Source organism: Opisthocomus hoazin, chromosome 7 (genome assembly GCF_030867145.1).
Source record: "Opisthocomus hoazin isolate bOpiHoa1 chromosome 7, bOpiHoa1.hap1, whole genome shotgun sequence".
Lineage (NCBI taxonomy): Eukaryota > Metazoa > Chordata > Aves > Opisthocomiformes > Opisthocomidae > Opisthocomus > Opisthocomus hoazin.
This window is the reverse complement of record NC_134420.1, coordinates 31221000-31237834: the sequence shown is the minus strand read 5'-3', so window position 1 is coordinate 31237834 and position 16835 is coordinate 31221000. Positions and strand designations below refer to the sequence as shown.

At 40.8% G+C, this 16835-nt stretch overlaps 1 long non-coding RNA gene across 1 annotated transcript; it reads right to left on the bottom strand.

Moving 5' to 3' along the window:
* Positions 1-517: 517 nt before the first annotated feature.
* LOC142361873 (uncharacterized) lies at positions 518-16557 on the bottom strand. The gene is made up of 4 exons (XR_012764486.1): positions 16425-16557; positions 11087-11123; positions 10334-10564; positions 518-9454 (listed from the first exon to the last, which is right to left on the bottom strand). It is a non-coding gene; the product is annotated as an uncharacterized LOC142361873 (long non-coding RNA).
* Between the last annotated feature and the right edge of the window lie 278 nt (positions 16558-16835).

Genomic DNA, 16835 nt, shown 5'->3' with positions numbered 1-16835 from the left:
GCTTAATACTTTTAGGCAATGTATACAAGCAACAGAAGCTTTCTGCTACCATAGAAAACAACCCTTGAAGCTTTTATCAGGTAAGTTGCCTATCTCGGTACCAGCGGAGTAACAATTCTTCTTTAGTTCCCTTCCAGAAGCAAGAGGCTCCTGTGCCTGAAGTCTGCTGGAACAGGTAGACCCAAAGCAGATACCCAGCGTATGTCAGTTTAGATCAAATTGTTAAGCTTTGACAAAGGTGCAGCAAGTATAAATCCATCTCAGAAATGGAGTGTAGCGTATAGTCAGTTGATTAATTTGTTTTCTGAACAAATGACACATCCAGTTTTAGTGCATTCTCAGCCTGTGCTGCTTTATTGCTAAAAAAATTTGTATACAGGTGCAGAGTTTCCAAGTTCATTTTTAAACAGTTCCTCTTTATAGTGTCAAAAGAATAAAATCTTATCTTGAAATCCTCAAAGATGCATAGATATAAAAGCAAGCTGCCTTTTGGAAAGACATCAGAATTTGCAGGGAGACATTCTTTCACTGTTACCATGTAAAACGTGTGCAATGGGAGTACATACTTGCTAGTGACACCAATAATTTCCTCCACTAATCCACGTGAGCATGCCATCAGAAGTTCAGTATATGAAGTATTTTCTAACCCGTTTTTTAAGTACTAAGGTAATTTTAAAGAATTTATAACTAATACTTCTTTGCTGTTGTATCACACTTTTCAAAAGGATATCTTCACTGACATCCTAGCATAGCTTATTCCCCTGGTTGTATACTAAAGGTAATAAGCATTAACAACAGATAAAACTGCTTACTCACCACACCGAAGAAAATATATTAACAGGGTTTAAAACCATGCAAAGTGTTCTAAAGAATACCCACTAAGAATTGTGTGACCATGGTTAATCGCTAGGCTAAACTTCTTCTACAAATTCCCTTTTTGCTTGAAGAAGTTGGCTCAAAGGATTTCATTTAGTCTAACTTCTGATACCATAAAATAGTTACCTTCTCTTACAATATTCCTATCTTCATCTGGCAATTCTTGTATATCTAGAAAGGGCACGCATGAGAAAAACAACACGCCCGTTCTAAACCCAAATCACGGTGCTTTATGGATGGTTGGCTATGAAATATGAACAGGAGTTAACTTGACACACAATTTCTGCCTCCAAGACACCTCCTCTTTCTATTTAAGAGGACTGAGCCTCTGTACATGGAGAAGTGTTCTGCACAAGTTAAGCCCATCTACAAAATTAAGCCAAGCTCTAAGTATGGAATTCTGCAGTAACAAGCTAGTATTCTACACGTTTGAATACAAGTTTAAACTTGGAAAAGTATTAGTGGCGTAGGCTATGCACACGTTCTATGTTATTTTCAAACTGCCAGCAGAAATTCACTGCATTATCCACTAAAAGACTTGGGAAATATTACAGAGAACACACTGAATGTTTACAGAAAGATGACACCCAAATTCCCTTTTAGTTAATAAGTGAAATAAAGAAAAAAGACTATTGCAACCTGTGTTGCAGAAGATAAAGACCTTCAGTGATCAAATCTCATTTTCTGTTTTTAAAAATCTCTTTAAAGAACTTAAAAAATATACAAGATTACCAGTATTTTCAGGTTCATTCCTGCAGGTGCCATTATTGCTGGCTGGTATCAGTATGCTTCAGTACAGCTGCCTATGTGGCTAGAGAGTTACCTGAAAATACTGCCTTATTAAAAAGCTATTCAACACCTGAAATATATGTACTGTGCTTATGAATTTCAGTCTTCTCCAAATAATTTCTCTCACCACACTCAAGCTTATTACCTACTGTCTGGCAAACACTACACTCAATTTGAGTCTGTTGTTTCTGTTACTTGTGGATTTTTTCTTGTCTTGTGTTTGTCTTTTTTTTTTTTTTTTTTTTTTAACCCGTTGCTCCCCCCTGCACCTTGTAAGAAACTCTGCACCCTTTTCCTTGCTACAGCTGCAGCAGGTGAGAAACCCCATCTCGCCCCTAAACATGCTTAGTTCATGCCCTGCTTTTCACATGCTCAGGGCACTAATACGAACCAGACAAGAGCTTATAAAGGCGAGTTCTGCTGATCCTGGTTCCTGATTTACAGTTTTGGTGCCATGCTTCTGTCCCTATCTATACATTCTGCCCCTTTCTCTACAGAGGCAGCACATTCTCTAAAGAAACAACATTTGAGAGTCAAAGCAGGAAGTTCAAGCTATTGGTATATTAATTCCTATTGCTTCATTATGTATAAATGCATATCTCAATTTACTGGTAATAACTACATTACACGAGACGTTTTGAATCATGCATCATTAGAATACTAGCTCTAAGATTTGGTTTGTGGGCCTGTGCCGCTTTCCTTCAGTTTCTCCATGCAGTCCTTCATGCCTAAGGCATTACAGACTTGCAGTCTTTTATTTGACCTGCAAACACACTCCTTTGGAGGGGAAGTGGAGAGAAGACGACAGGATTTACATAGGACACACTGAACAGTAAGTTATAACAGTAAGTTACTTTTTATATTTAACCTCAGATGCTTTAAACTGTTAGGGAATCTGTCTATTTTATAACCTGGTACAGAGGCTCAGAGACAGAAACACGCTCTGTTTACATCATGAACACTGCCACTTTCTCTAAAACTCGGGAGAGAAAGCGTAGAGGTGACTGAAAGGGAATAGACATTGGAATCCACGGTTCCTATTCTGCACTGTTAAACGAGACACCCTGGTTCAACTGCTGGCTTTTGTGTGCCAGTCAAAGCACTACAGGAGCAAAATTCTGGATCATTCAGTAAAAGAAATCCAATGGAATCTAACCTGAACTGCCATGACGCAGCTCTGTACCTGAACAGCAAGCAGGATTTTTAGTTTTGGAGGAAGACCAGACAGTTTCCTAGGGATGCAGGAAGCAGTTATTTCCAAGATTGGTTTTCCATCAAAAACTGTTCTTCTCTTCCATATTTTTCCCTTCTGTGCCCAAAAAATGCACTGCCAGCTCTTGACAATGTAATCCTTACATAAAATGTCAGTGTCCTGAAGCCTGGTACAATTTGTTCTCACTCACTATCAAGGAGTCTTTGCAAGATTTTCTTTGTTGTCCTAAATTTGACAATTATCCTCAGCTGCAGAAGGTGCAGTTCCTGAAGGTGCAATACCCAACACAAGTACTGGCTAGACCTTCTGCAGCAGCACTACCAGGTATGGAAACAGCATATACTTGTGTCATCTGGGTTTAGTACTGCCAAATGAGGCACGTCAGTACTGGTCACCACACCTTTGATATCCCACCCAGAAATGTGGTAGCATCTAACATTTCCGCTTTGTTTTAAAGCGGTAACATCAAGGGGGTTAGAGCAAAAGTCATGCCATAGTACAAGAGCTGAAAGGCAAAGGGATTCCTTTTGTTGCTGTGAATAGTAATTTCTAGTTTAGTAGCCCATAGGATACAGATAATTATGAAAAGTCTGAGCTGGGAAGAATATTCAGATAGCTTGTCTGGGTACATCAGTCTTGATTTCCACCCCCCTTCTCTGAATGAATAAACCCTTGAGAAGAATTCTGTTCAGCCACGAAGTTCATATTTCTGAAGTATAAACATGACCGTGTTTTCATCATTATTTCATTATTACGTAAATGCACTTGCTGACCACAGACCAGAATAAATTTCTAATTTCTCTAATGTAATCAGATAACAATCAAATTAAGGTCCCCTATGGCCAGCTTCCAATTTTATCAATAATTCAGTAGCTGGAATTCAAGCTGATTTCAACCTTCCAGATCAATTAGCTTTTCATATGCATATTACATATTAGCCAACACTTTAAATTTAGACATCCTTATGCTTATTTTGGTCACTTGATACTGTAAAAATGCTCGCAGCCCTCACAGTCCCATTATCAACTTATGCAGAGCCAAAAGGCTCCAGGCTCTGTAACTTTGGAATATCAGAAGCCTCCCTTCAGCTGTACCTTCAGCTTACAGTCCAAATTACTTCAGCTTTCTAGAAGAAATCCAGATAGATCTAAACCTCTGATGTAATAATTCTGTTCAGAACACAGTGTTATCTGTTCGGCCATACTGGCTCTATAGACTACATATCTGCACTGGAAACAATGTCAACTATGGACATTTTAGAACTCCTGTGGCTCTTTTATGTAACTCTTCGATAGTAAATACTTTGCTGCTTGCAGAGGCTACAGCTATAGATCAATAACCCTTCATGTTACCAGAGGCTTCACAGTACTTGCCTCTGCAAAACTTCAGGCACCAAAAGAAATCAATTATGGTCTGAAACAGAGCGTTTAGCGAGGCTAAAATTATTTTTTTGCTGTAAAATAACATTTTTAGGATTCTACAATTGTGCTTTGGATGTCCAAATGTTTTGAGTGTCAAGTATTCTCTAATTTTTCATTTAAAGACCATCTCAGACTGATCTTTTTAAATAAAGAAAAAAAGTATTTCCCACAATAAAAGCTTCTAACTTCAGAATCAGGTTCTCTTCACAGTCCAGTATTTGGAAGGGTTTAGTTTCTTCTCAGAATAACAGAGCAAGTGCTAAACTACAAAGAAGAAAAAAAAAATATAGGGAAATTTCAGCTATCCTTTCAGAAAGAACTGTCTGCCCTTCCCCCAGCACTCATTGACAGTGCTTCAGACACGTGACAAAGCTAATTTTTTTTAATATCAAGTTCATTAGCTAAGTATTCAAGTGCCAAATGCCCTCCAATGAGAGGAACATAAGAGGAATTCACCCATCTTCTCAGGAAGAGACTCTTCACGCAACTCCCTGCAGCACAGAGCGCCACAAACTTATTTGGTTATTACCCACTTACTCTACTGTACAGTCTTGCTAATGCAAGTTATTTACTATCACATGCAAAACAGTTATTGCTACTAAAGTTCTATTTTCTTATTAAATCATCTTATGGCTTTGTTTGCGTCGGGGATTCTTCCCCCTACATACTGTGCTATTTTGCATTCCAGTTTCAGAGGTATTTATTATTTGATTCTCCCAAGCACTAAACTACTTTATTCAATGGTACAGCTACTTCCATTTAGAATTGAACCTAACTCTCAGCACAGGTCCCCCAGAGCTCTGCTGTAAATGGCCTACCTGACCAATTTTCTTGGAAATGTATTACATGCAGAGGGTTTGTTTGGTTTTGTCTCCCCCTCTCCCCCCCCATATATTAACTCTGCACGGATTACTGGTTTTGCACCAAAGTACATGCTTCTTGGTTAATTACTTTAGAGATATATCATACCAAAATTACAAAACCTAGCTACCCATTCCCTCCCTCCCCCCAGTGGCCATTTACAGGCAGGTCTCAGGAAAAAAAGATGCAGTATCCTCTCTAAGCTGAAAGAGAATTTTGTTCTTGTAAAAGAGAGAAATGGGTGAAGAGCAACACTGGCACCAAATAAAAGACTTTTTCCTAGGAAATCAGAGGATGCCATCCACACAGCATTGAACATCTCGGGAATCATACCAGTCTCTTATTTGACCAGTCCAAGCTGCCCATTGAGTGCCAAACCATTTGGACTTCCCCTGGTCTAAACTTTCCTTCTGAAAAAAGCAGAGGGAGAGACAGAAATTGTTAAAATTGAGCTTAGAGCTGGAAAGCAATACTGGAAGTTACCTAAAATACAGGATGTTGAATTCTCAATAATGGGGGGATGGGGGGGGGGGGGGAAGGGAGAAAATCTCTGATCCATAGGCTAGAGATAGCCTGCTGCACAGATACAGTCTGCAATGTTGTTTTTCAACAGCCCTTAACCTTATTATATTCTCTCTTATTATTACCAACATTAAGATGTATGTAAACGCAGGATCCACCAAAGGTGTTAAAAGATTCAGTAGGACTTCAGCCAAAAAAGGTTCCCCATTCCTGCAATAATGGATAGAAGTCTTCTACGCACAATTGGCAGATAGCTTTTTGCAACCATTAACTTATTATCTAATGAGTTAATTAGTTGTAACAGTCAGATCTGAAAAAAAAGTTACATAATTAACAGATTTTGTAAATGATCTTAAGGTAGTAGAGATGTGTACAAAATGCACACAAACTCCTTAGCATATTCATACTTATCTATCACAGGACGGGTAATAATAAAATTGAAAACGCTGCACATGGAAGAAAACACCTTCAACAAAGACTAAAAAGAAAAGAATCCCACTGACAGTGATCGGAATTCTGGACGCTTACATACACCAGCTTACTATTGCAGTTGGACAGACAGACTAAAAACAAAAGGTCTACTATGATTCTATGAAGCCCATTGAGTGAATGCATTACACTTCTAAAGATAGCGTTGCCATTGTCAAAGGGAGGATACTGCATGTTTAGACCATGTTTGTGACATTTCTATTGTATCCTTTCTATTGTTAATTACATTATTATCATGGTTTATTAATAAATTTGTCACTCTGAAATTGTAAAAATACTACTAGGCTCATGCACTGATCCTACCATGGCACTACAGTTTGCTACAAAGCACTAATGCTTACGGAACTATACACATCTCAAAATGGAAGACATTGGTGATTTTGTTGTTTTCAAACAACTTGTAACATTATTTTGTCCACAAGTATTAAAATATATATATATGTATATATATATGATCTATTGCACATATCCCTTGTTTTTGTAATCTTTCACATGGGAAGATTTCCAACCAACACAGAGAAAAAGTGGAGCAAGAAAAAGTAAGTAGGCTGAGGCAGCATTTCCTAACACAGCAGTTTTATAAAGGTGCTGGCTGGAAAGGTACAGCAGCGGGGGTCTTTCTGGGCATGCACTATTGGAGTATTACTTCTGTGAAAGCCAAGATCCTTAGCCCTGCTAAAAATATTACGTTCTAAAATTAAACTTGAAAACTAACGTCGTTACATTGTCATGAACAGGAGTCAGGAAAAATCAGCAATTCTATTTTTTTCGTTACAATGCAGGGTTACAAAGTGTTGAGGGTTATACCTATGAAAAAGAAATCAAAGAGCTTGAAGTGTCTACTTTCCAGTGAGACAAATTCCTCATTTTTGTATACGTCCAACAAAAACAAAAATACCTTCCTGCCCCCCAAGTATTTTGTCATCAAGCTATGCAAGAAATAACTGCTAGCTCTAACGTCAGAAGGAAAAGTATGGGCAGAAGGAAGAAAAGGAAATTCCCAGATGTTTCATACACCAGATACTTCCCAACCACTTATAATCCTATGATATTGACAGTGTTTTCCATCACTTAGAGATGGATCCTGCTTCTACAGACATCTACATTAAATCCCATTGGTTTCAACATAAGGAGGCCCTAAAAGGAAGTGTGCTTTTCTAGTTGCCTCCAATGCCAGAAAATTCAGACCATATTCAGCAAAGAAATCCTACGTTCTTAAAAGAAGTCAGGCCAAGCTGGTGATTGCCTCATCAAGATCAACGTGACTCTTATCTAAACTAGTAAAAGAAATGCAGCTCATCACAATGTTACACACAATTTTAGTGCACCTCTGCTCCTTATAGTTGGCATTATTTTGCCACGCATTGTCTTGCCCACCACTCTTTAGCTTACATGTCTGATCTTTTCTTCATGGAAACAAAAAACAGGTAAAGCTGTCATTAAATCTTATTGTTACAACACAACTCTAAACACAGACTTAACTCTGCTCTGAAGACTAGGATCAACATCAACACTCATCCTCACTTTGCTATGGAACTTGGTCCCATAAAACATCACCACATTTTAAATATCAGAATGCTGCCCTTGCAATCCATCATTAAGATTTAAGAAGGGTTTCAACTGTTGGCTTTTTCAGCCATTTTCAGGCTGTCTGGCTCTCTCCAGCAATTTCCTAAAAGGAAAAACAGGAAAAAGACCAACAAAAAAATCTAAACCACCCCTTCAACCATGCTACTATCTCCCAAAACCTATTAACAGAACCTATATACCTTTATTTGATCCAGATTTGAAAACATTCTTTTAAGCTAGTACATCACATTTTCTAAATCACAAGCTTGGAATAAGGTGCACTAAGAGCTCCAGATTTGAACTGGAATAGAATTCATATCCCAGTTCCGGGTTTTTTTGCCAAGAAATCTTACTTGCCATATGCAATACCATAGGAGGGAGCATGTGAAGAATATACACTCCCACCTCAGAATGACAGAAAACATCCTATATAATCACAGACGATGGAGACAAAGAATCTTGTGTAAACATAAGAACAACAGATTGCGCCTTTGTTTGGGAAGGAGTAAGAGGAACCAGAAAAAGGTCTTACCGAAGTATTTCTGCTCTCTCTTAAGTCACCCCCTCTTACATGGCTAACAGTCCATTCTCCTGGGCCTATTTCTGCCTAGATCATGGAAACGCACAGGTCATCTCAGTTCTCAGTCACAGAAGAATCAAAAAACTGATTCCATCAGCAGTATGAAAAGCTGAAACTGTGCCATGGAAGCTGAGTGAATAAACTGCAACTCTGCTCCGCTGGTCTCTTCCATCCCACTTGAAGTTAATCTCTTTACCAAAGAAAGTTCTGCCCCATCTCTTCTACCATAGAATGTTTTTGTTCCTTGTGCTGCTAAGCATTCATAAAAAGCCAGAGGGAGGGAATGATTTAACGTAAACCTAATCATTATCCTGTTACCCCAGAGGCCTTTAAAGCTTCATTTTTCTTTGCTAAAAATGAAATGGTGCAGAGTAATTTCTCCTTCTGGTGAAAGCTCTTCATATCCAGCTTTTACACAGTTCACACATGCAAATATACATTTTGATCCCAGACTGGGACGGTGCATTTACACGCTATAGACAAGGTGATCCTGCATTTGTTCCTGTGCCCTAGCTGCTTTATGTGAGCTGACATCAAGACATCTATCTACAAAGTCAAGCCTGGATCCTGGACTAGAAAATACCTGTATGGGATGTCCCCAGTTGTTTGGTAAGTTTCTTCCTCATATCAGAGCAGAAAATATGTTCTGGTTTTCCTGCCGCAACTTTTCATACATGTCAAGACAGTCTGACATAGCAGTGCATGCTATGTCTTTTATCTGCTAGGAATTCCAGCATGACACAGTGAAGTACTTAACCTTCCTAAAATGAAGAAGGAGATATCAGTGAAGAACACCAGCTTCCACTTGTATCTGAGTACAAAGTACTTCTCATTATAAAACAGAATGCAGAAAGCTGGATGAAGAGCTGGCGCAGAAGACTTCAAGGAAACAAATGCTGATTTCTGTTACTCAACTTTTAAGTTTTGATAAAACGGTGGGGTACTTCTGTGGGAGAAGTCATCTGGTGAATCAAATGTTGGGTGAGATGGTTGAAACAAAGTGGAGAGATCTTTGTTCTTTCAGCTCCATGGAAGTGAAGGACAGGTATTTGCTTGCTACAAGAGAAACACCCACATCTCAGAGCCTATGAGCAAGCAACAGGATCACCTTCTTCACAAATGTCAGGAGAGGATCTGGAATCCCAAAATAAAAAAAAAAAGAACAGGAGAGGTAGTTTAGGGATCGGAATAAAATACACTCAACATTAAAATGCCCACTGGTTCATTACTTTAAAAGCCTGACTCTAATGGACAAAATTAGCTGGCTTTACAAACTGCAATAATCTGTAAGATTTCATATCTAACTGTAGATGTCCATAAACTGACTGAGGAAATAACACAGAAATGCTGAACTATACACTTACGCAGAAGCAATGCATCCCAAAATATACCAGTGTTAATTAGCTATGGTGCTTCTTAACTGTGGCTTCAACATACAGCATGACAATGTTGAGTCAGCACCAGAATGTACACTGCATGCAGAGAGAGTATGTTCTGCTATAGCAGGTCCCAATTCAAAGAGACACCATACTTCATCACCTAATTAACCACAAAACTGTCAGTCATGCTTTTTTCCTCTTCAGCACTGACACTGTAGAGAAAAAAAGCACGACAGTTATAAGATCACACAAATTAGGTACATACTTTCACTCATTTCTCTCCACTTACCCAAAGTGCAGACATACTTCAATAACTGTGATCTTGTCCCTGATCTCCTGGACTTTCATCAGTGACACTCACCTGGAATCACCTAGTCACATTAGTTGTTAAGACACGATTTTTTTGCTTTAAGTTTGACGCCAGCCTGGACTGGAAGGTAATGCAGGTGAGCTCCTGCATAGCTAGTGCCAGAAACATTTATTACCGTACTCCTGTACTAGGACAAGAGATGCAAAAGAGACGTTTTACTTCTTTGGTTTCTCTTTTTTACATACAAGAACATGCGGATACACTGTATCTTCTAACCCCTTCCTGTCTTTTCTCTCTCTGTATTTCTCATCCTATTCTAATTACCTTTAACCTTTAGTTGATCAAGTTCAGAAATAATCTTCCAGTGACAATTTTCAACTCCTGTGTTAGAAGTAGCGAGTAGATCATGAAAATCGAAATACAGCACACTTCACCATCACTTTCTCTCTGAGGCACTCAAATGTTTCAGCTGCTTATGAGCTTGACCATCCATGCTCACACTGTTGGGAAAGTCTTTTTCTTGTTATGAAGATGGGGAATAACAGACCTGGAGAGCTGCAACAAAAGATGCCAAAGGTTTGTGGCAGAGCTGAGAACAGAATATAGCACTCTTTACACATCTTAACTACCAGAATATCTTTATTTCATTCACTGAAGGGGGAAATCAAAACTCCAGAAGCTGATGGTCATCCTTAGAAATTTTGAATGTACTTTTTGCTATTTCATAACTGACAGCTGATTATGTTATCATTCTTCCAATACTACCGTTTCATAAATACAACTTTTAAGGTAACTACTGCAAGTTAATACAATTACACAGTTAGTGTCTCATAGCAGAGCAACATGACAACATGGGACAGGAATTTTATAACTTTACAAGCATTCATTCTTGTTAGAATACATAATTAAATCAGAGTTTCTTTCAAGCAAAGCCTAAGCTGCAAGCTACAAAAAATTAAAATCTTGGCGACTGATTTCTTTGGATAGAAAAAAAAAGTAAAAACCTACTCAACCAACAAAACTGGTAAGTTTATTTAGGTTCTAAATATCAGGTACTAACCTTATGGTTTTACTCACCATTATTTTTGATCAATCCACATTCTCTTCAGTCAGCCTAGAGAGAAAGAGATAAACAAATGAAATTAAATTTGCATCTAGGAAGCTATTCAGATCATACATGATTATCTGCACAAGATGCAAAAGATTAGCTACACCTTCTGAGAACTAGATAACATTTTCAGACATTCTACATTGAAACATATTGATGTTACTTTTCAAATTATCATAGCCACTCCCTTCCTTCAGTTTAAGTGAAAGGTCAGTCAAGTGAACTGGGCCCAAGTATGGAAGACCCAGGACAGGCAACCTTTAACTAAGAATAGACTGGAGAGGAGAAGCATATACCCAAAACATGTCTGAAAGGCTTTTGTTCGGCAGCCATTCTGTTTCCTGGAGTACAATCACGTCTGTCATTCATTCCACAGAATGCAGTTTACACAGTACCGAACTCCCTTTTCCCCTGGAATTTGTTGGTTTTCACTGAGAACAGCCTACAGCCCATGCTTGACCAGCTACACCTGGAGCATTAAGTATCTACCACTACCGAAACTACTTTTTAACTGTGGATATTTTGAAGATAAATGACCTTATTATGGTAAGCTACCATCAACAGACACATGTTTCAGTTTCATAGGAACAGAGATGGACACAATTTCAGCCTCCGGTAAGGCAAGAAACTCTTTCATGTTAATAACAAACCACTGCAGCAAGGAAGCACAATGACTTTCTTAAGGATGCCGAGCTGACAACATAACTGGAAGAATAATGGATTGCTATAAGCAGAACTATCTCATCATACAGAACTTACATTCTTAAAACGTCCCAGTATCCACACCAAAGTATTACTAGCTTCCACCCTCCTGCACAACACAGAATTTCTGCAAGCACCAGGGACCTGCACCTTCAAAACAACTGTTGTCAGCAGACAATCCCTAGCCCTGTATTTCAGGGCAGTTATTCCATTCTTGTGTTGCCAATTCTGACCCTTCCTATTCAAGTCCTCCCTCAAGAACCTGCCAAGCACTATGTGACTTCAAGAAATCAAGGAACCAACAGCAAATGATTCACAAAACAATTAATTTGATAAGGAACAGTTATCAGGAACTCTCCCAACTTACTTATCATAGTGGAAACAATTACCAATGCCAATCTTTGAAAAGCTGGGTTTTCCTTCAGTTATCCTAAAACTACAAATGAACTAAACTGAATGCTAAACTAAGTCTTATTATAGAAAAGCAGCAGGTGACACTTTTACAGCAGGTGACACAACTCATACAAAGGACTGTTTCATCCAATACTGAAATTCAGTTTGCTTGAACCAATTTTTTAAATTTTGTTTTAACAATTTCACCACCTTTGGATGCCCCAGTTTTTAACTGCTCTGCTTGATATACTTTCTATCTGACTCACAGATTATGTGGGAGCAGCATTCACACTAGTACCAACAGAACCTGCAAATGTAACTGGATATAAGTCAAGGCTATTAAAAATTTGCAGGCAGTGAAATTGATGGTGACAGTATCAACCCTGCAGTTAAAATCTAGTGTAAATCATAAGGAAGAAGAAGGAAAAAAAAAAAAAAAAGACTATTTTTCTTGTTTCATACCTTACTTACTGAGCATAAGATCAATTGATCTGGAACAAGAAATAGTTGTGAAAACTCAACATTCTATATAGTAATCATTTTCTGATAAAAATTCCAAAAATATTATTTTTATTAGGTTTTGACCTATTGCCCATTCAAATTTTTTTTTCCCTACTGTGACTAAATGTTAGTTTCCATGAACTTTAAATCTCACATTCAGATAGACAATAGGCTGCAGGCAAGTTCAGGAATTGCAAAGCCAAAAAGAGATGAAGAAACATCTCATAAATAAATCTGCCAGCAAAATTGTTGTATTTGTCTTCTCGTATAGATCAACATGCCCTATTAGCAATGGACCAACAGTGAAAAAAAAAGTGCTCTGACATAATCGGCACACTGGAACTGGACACTATACTAAAATGAATAGTGTACAGCTATGCTACCAAGTTTCACTCCACCTCTCACACTCTGTTTTAAGGTATCCTGAGTTTTCATTAGATTGGTCAGCAAAACCTCAGATCCATCAGATATGGCTTTCCAAAATACTGCCTTTCTCTCTCTCACACACAAATGCTCCAGGAGATGAGCAGAATTAACAGGGACAAAGAAGACGATTCCTCTCCTCTTCCCTAGCGCCTGAGAAGCAGATGAAGAAGGAAAGATCTAGAAACAGGCTTATGTAAAAAGACCAAAACACAAAAACTTGAAGTTGAATGTGGTGGAGGTGCATGAAGATAGAGAAAGCAAAATTAGCACTACAGATTGCAAGTCCACTGATGTCTTTCCAGTGGCTTAAAAAGTGTCAGGTTTAACCTGGAAAGCTGATAATGACAAAATCTTAAATCATAAACACAAAATACAAAAGAAGTAGCTCAATACCCTGCAAAAAATTATCTGCCTTTGTGCTCCTTTCACTTTCTAGGTAACTTTTAAAAAGGCATCTCAATCCAACCTATGAGGCAATGCAGAGAACTGTAATTAGAAAGGCTAAGACTGGTGTGATTGGAGAAAGAAAGGGAGTTCCTGACTGCGGAGGCACCAAAAGGAACAAAGAAAAGGAATAGGGCTCTCAGAAGGGCTTGTGCTAACACCACACAGGTTAGCAGGTCCAGACCTCAGCGCATCCCCCTGCAATTTCAGAAGACACTCAGATCTGGGGACAAAGAACAGTGATAAGTCACAGAGTGGGACAGGGTAGAGACACAGATCACTGCTACCTCCAAAAGGGTACACAAAGGCATATTTGAAACCTAGAATGGTCGCCCATCTAGGAAGAGGCCAGAAGACATGCCAGCTGATGTCACTTGTCCTCATCAAGGGATCCTGGACTTAGTATCTGGACACAAGCCACATAGCACCAGATCGCTGCACACACAGCCTAAACACCGCTGCTATGGTGCTTGGATACTGGACAGACATCTCGGGCACTGCACACATTCTGCCGCCTGTGAGACCGGAAGGCTGAGCGATTGCTTTGTTTCACTTCATATTTTAAATAAAACCACCTTCCTCTCGTAGGAGGTTTCCAATGGATATTTGCTACATTGCTGGTACAACGTTGTAACAGTACTTCCTACAGCAGCAGAGAAAATAGGGAAGACTGTTTTACAGCTGAGCTTTGTATTCCATGATACACACAGCATAGTACTGTGCTCCTTGAATACTGTTTAGGCAAAGAAACATCTCCTCCTCCACATCCCATTTTAGAGAAATCATCCTTTTTTTTTTTTTTTTAATCCCCCAAAGACTACACGGGCCTTCACATCTTGCATTCACACAACCTCCAGCATGTCAGAACTGTTCCTTTTCTAGTTTTTAAGAATGAACGTGGGAGGTGTTCAAGAGATACTCCAGACTCTTCACAGACTCAGCATTTTTAGCCTTAGTTGGCCCACGATTTTTGACACCCTTGAATGACAGGTCACCACTGTAAGGTGCATAGCCTGTTCATGCAAATCTTCACACCGCAGACTCACAGCACTGTGGGCAAGACTGTAAAGCAGTGCATATAGCTGACTTGACATATACACCAGGGTAACAGAAAACTCTAATTTTTTTGATTTTTTCTTCACATACTTCTTCTCACAGCTTTTGTGCATTCAAAACAATTATGAATAAATATTAATACAAATAAATTTACTTATTGCGACAATAATGTACAACTTCATGTGAAAGGAAGTTCATGCTTATTATTCTTTTAATGATAATATAAAGCAGAATTATCTTTATATGTAATATGCCAAAGGCAAACCCCTGGCATATTTTTAACAATTCATACGTGTATAAGTAGGAATATTCATCAGTAACAGCATACTATGCCGTAATGTTATGTTGCTCACAAGCTGTTGTTACTGTTACTACATGAATACCATAACACATGAAATTGGTAAAATGTTCCTTAGGAAATCTTTTTCATAAGCAGCTACTGCTTTCAGAATCAGTTGTGACAAACAGACTTACCATGTTTCTTGCAAGTTGTTTCACCAGTTACAAACAAGTACTTCATTACTAGATCACGTAAGATAACACGGCACTTCTCCACAAGATCTAAAGCCCTGCTTCTCATTTAACCACCTCAATTTTTTACTTTTACCTGACATGCACACTGAAAATGCAGTCACTTAGAATTCTAAGACAAACAGGGGATTTAAAGAGTTGTTAGCAAATACAGAACATAAGGAATCTCATGCTGGTCACACTAATCCTTTTGCTTTCAGTAAGGAGTCCCCTCTTTTTTATTTTTTATTTTTTTTAATTTAAACAAAGTACCACTCTATAGTACAAAATACCTCCAATAATTTTGAAAAAATTAGGGCATACCCAACTTGCATGCTGCTAACATGGAAAGGAGAGAGAGCGTTTTTTGTAATAGTTTCACATGCTTCACCATGTGTAAAGTCCTTTCCACCTTATTTTCAACAATCACATGAATTCCTACAGGCTACAACCAATTCCACTACTTTCTCCCAACTCTCCATAAAACTTATTTTGCACTATAGATTGCTCGCACGTTCTGGTTTTGTCAAACGACCTGGAAGCCACCTCCTTCACGCGCTCCTCTGTCAGTATGACATAAAGACGTTAGAAGAGGACACAACCGCTCAGATCAGCGGGTTAGCAAGAGCCATCCAGCAGAGACTCCACGAGAGTGACCACAGCCAGCGCTGCCGTTGTGCTCGCCGCCGGGCCGAGTCACTCCGGACGGTTCCTCTTGCTTTCTCCTCTCCCCGCCCGCTGCCCGGGGCAGCTGTTCCTACCCCAGCTACAGGGGCTCGCCGCGCAGCGAACAGGCTCTGCCTCCCAACCATCCGCCGCAGCCCGGTACCGCTGCCCGCCCGCCCGCCCGCCCGCCGCAGCACGCCCCCGCCGCCGGCTCTGAAGTTACGCGGAGTTTTCAGGGCGGCGGGCGGCTCAAACCGGCCCGGTGCCCCCCCCGCGCCCCGGCAGGTGTCCCCGGCGCCGCCGTCCGTCACCACACGGATACACCCCTCACCCCCCACGCCGCTCGGGGCCACCCCAGCGCGGAGGCCGCGGTGCCGGGTGAGGCGGCCGGGCGGGCGCGCTCACGCGCCCGGTCCGGCCCGCGGCGGCAGGCGGCGCGCGCCCCAGGAAGCGGCAGGCGCGAACATGCCCGGGCCCAGCCCAATCACGGAGCAGGACGGGGAGGCGGGTGCGCGGGCGCCCGGGCCCAGCCCAATCAGGGAGCGGGGCACCAGGCACCGGGCTGGGTGCGGTCCGGCCCCGGAGGTCGTTGTTCCCCGCCGCACTCACCTGAGCGCGGCCGAGGCCGCCGGGCCGCGGCCGGCCCCGGCCTCTCCGTCTCTTCCTCTCACTCCGCCATCTTCCCCTCCTTACCTCGGCCACCCGGCGGGGGGCTCGGAGCGCCCGGCGGCGCCGGGCCCGCCCACTCGACCGCAAGCCTATTGGGTGCCGCTGCTATGAATCGGCCGTCCAGACTTGGCGATGATTGGTCACCAGCGTCGTCCATCACGAAGGCTGGCCTCCCGCCTCCAAGGCTCCCCTTTCTGATTGGCCCTGGGGAGGGCACACGCCTGGAAAAGGATTGGCTCAAGCCGCGCGAGCAGGGCTGGCCTGGGGCTAATCCTCCGGTGACCTCCACAGGAATTTAAAGGAGCCGCTCGCGAACGGGGCGGCGGTGAACGGCAGTTGTGCCAGCGCCCG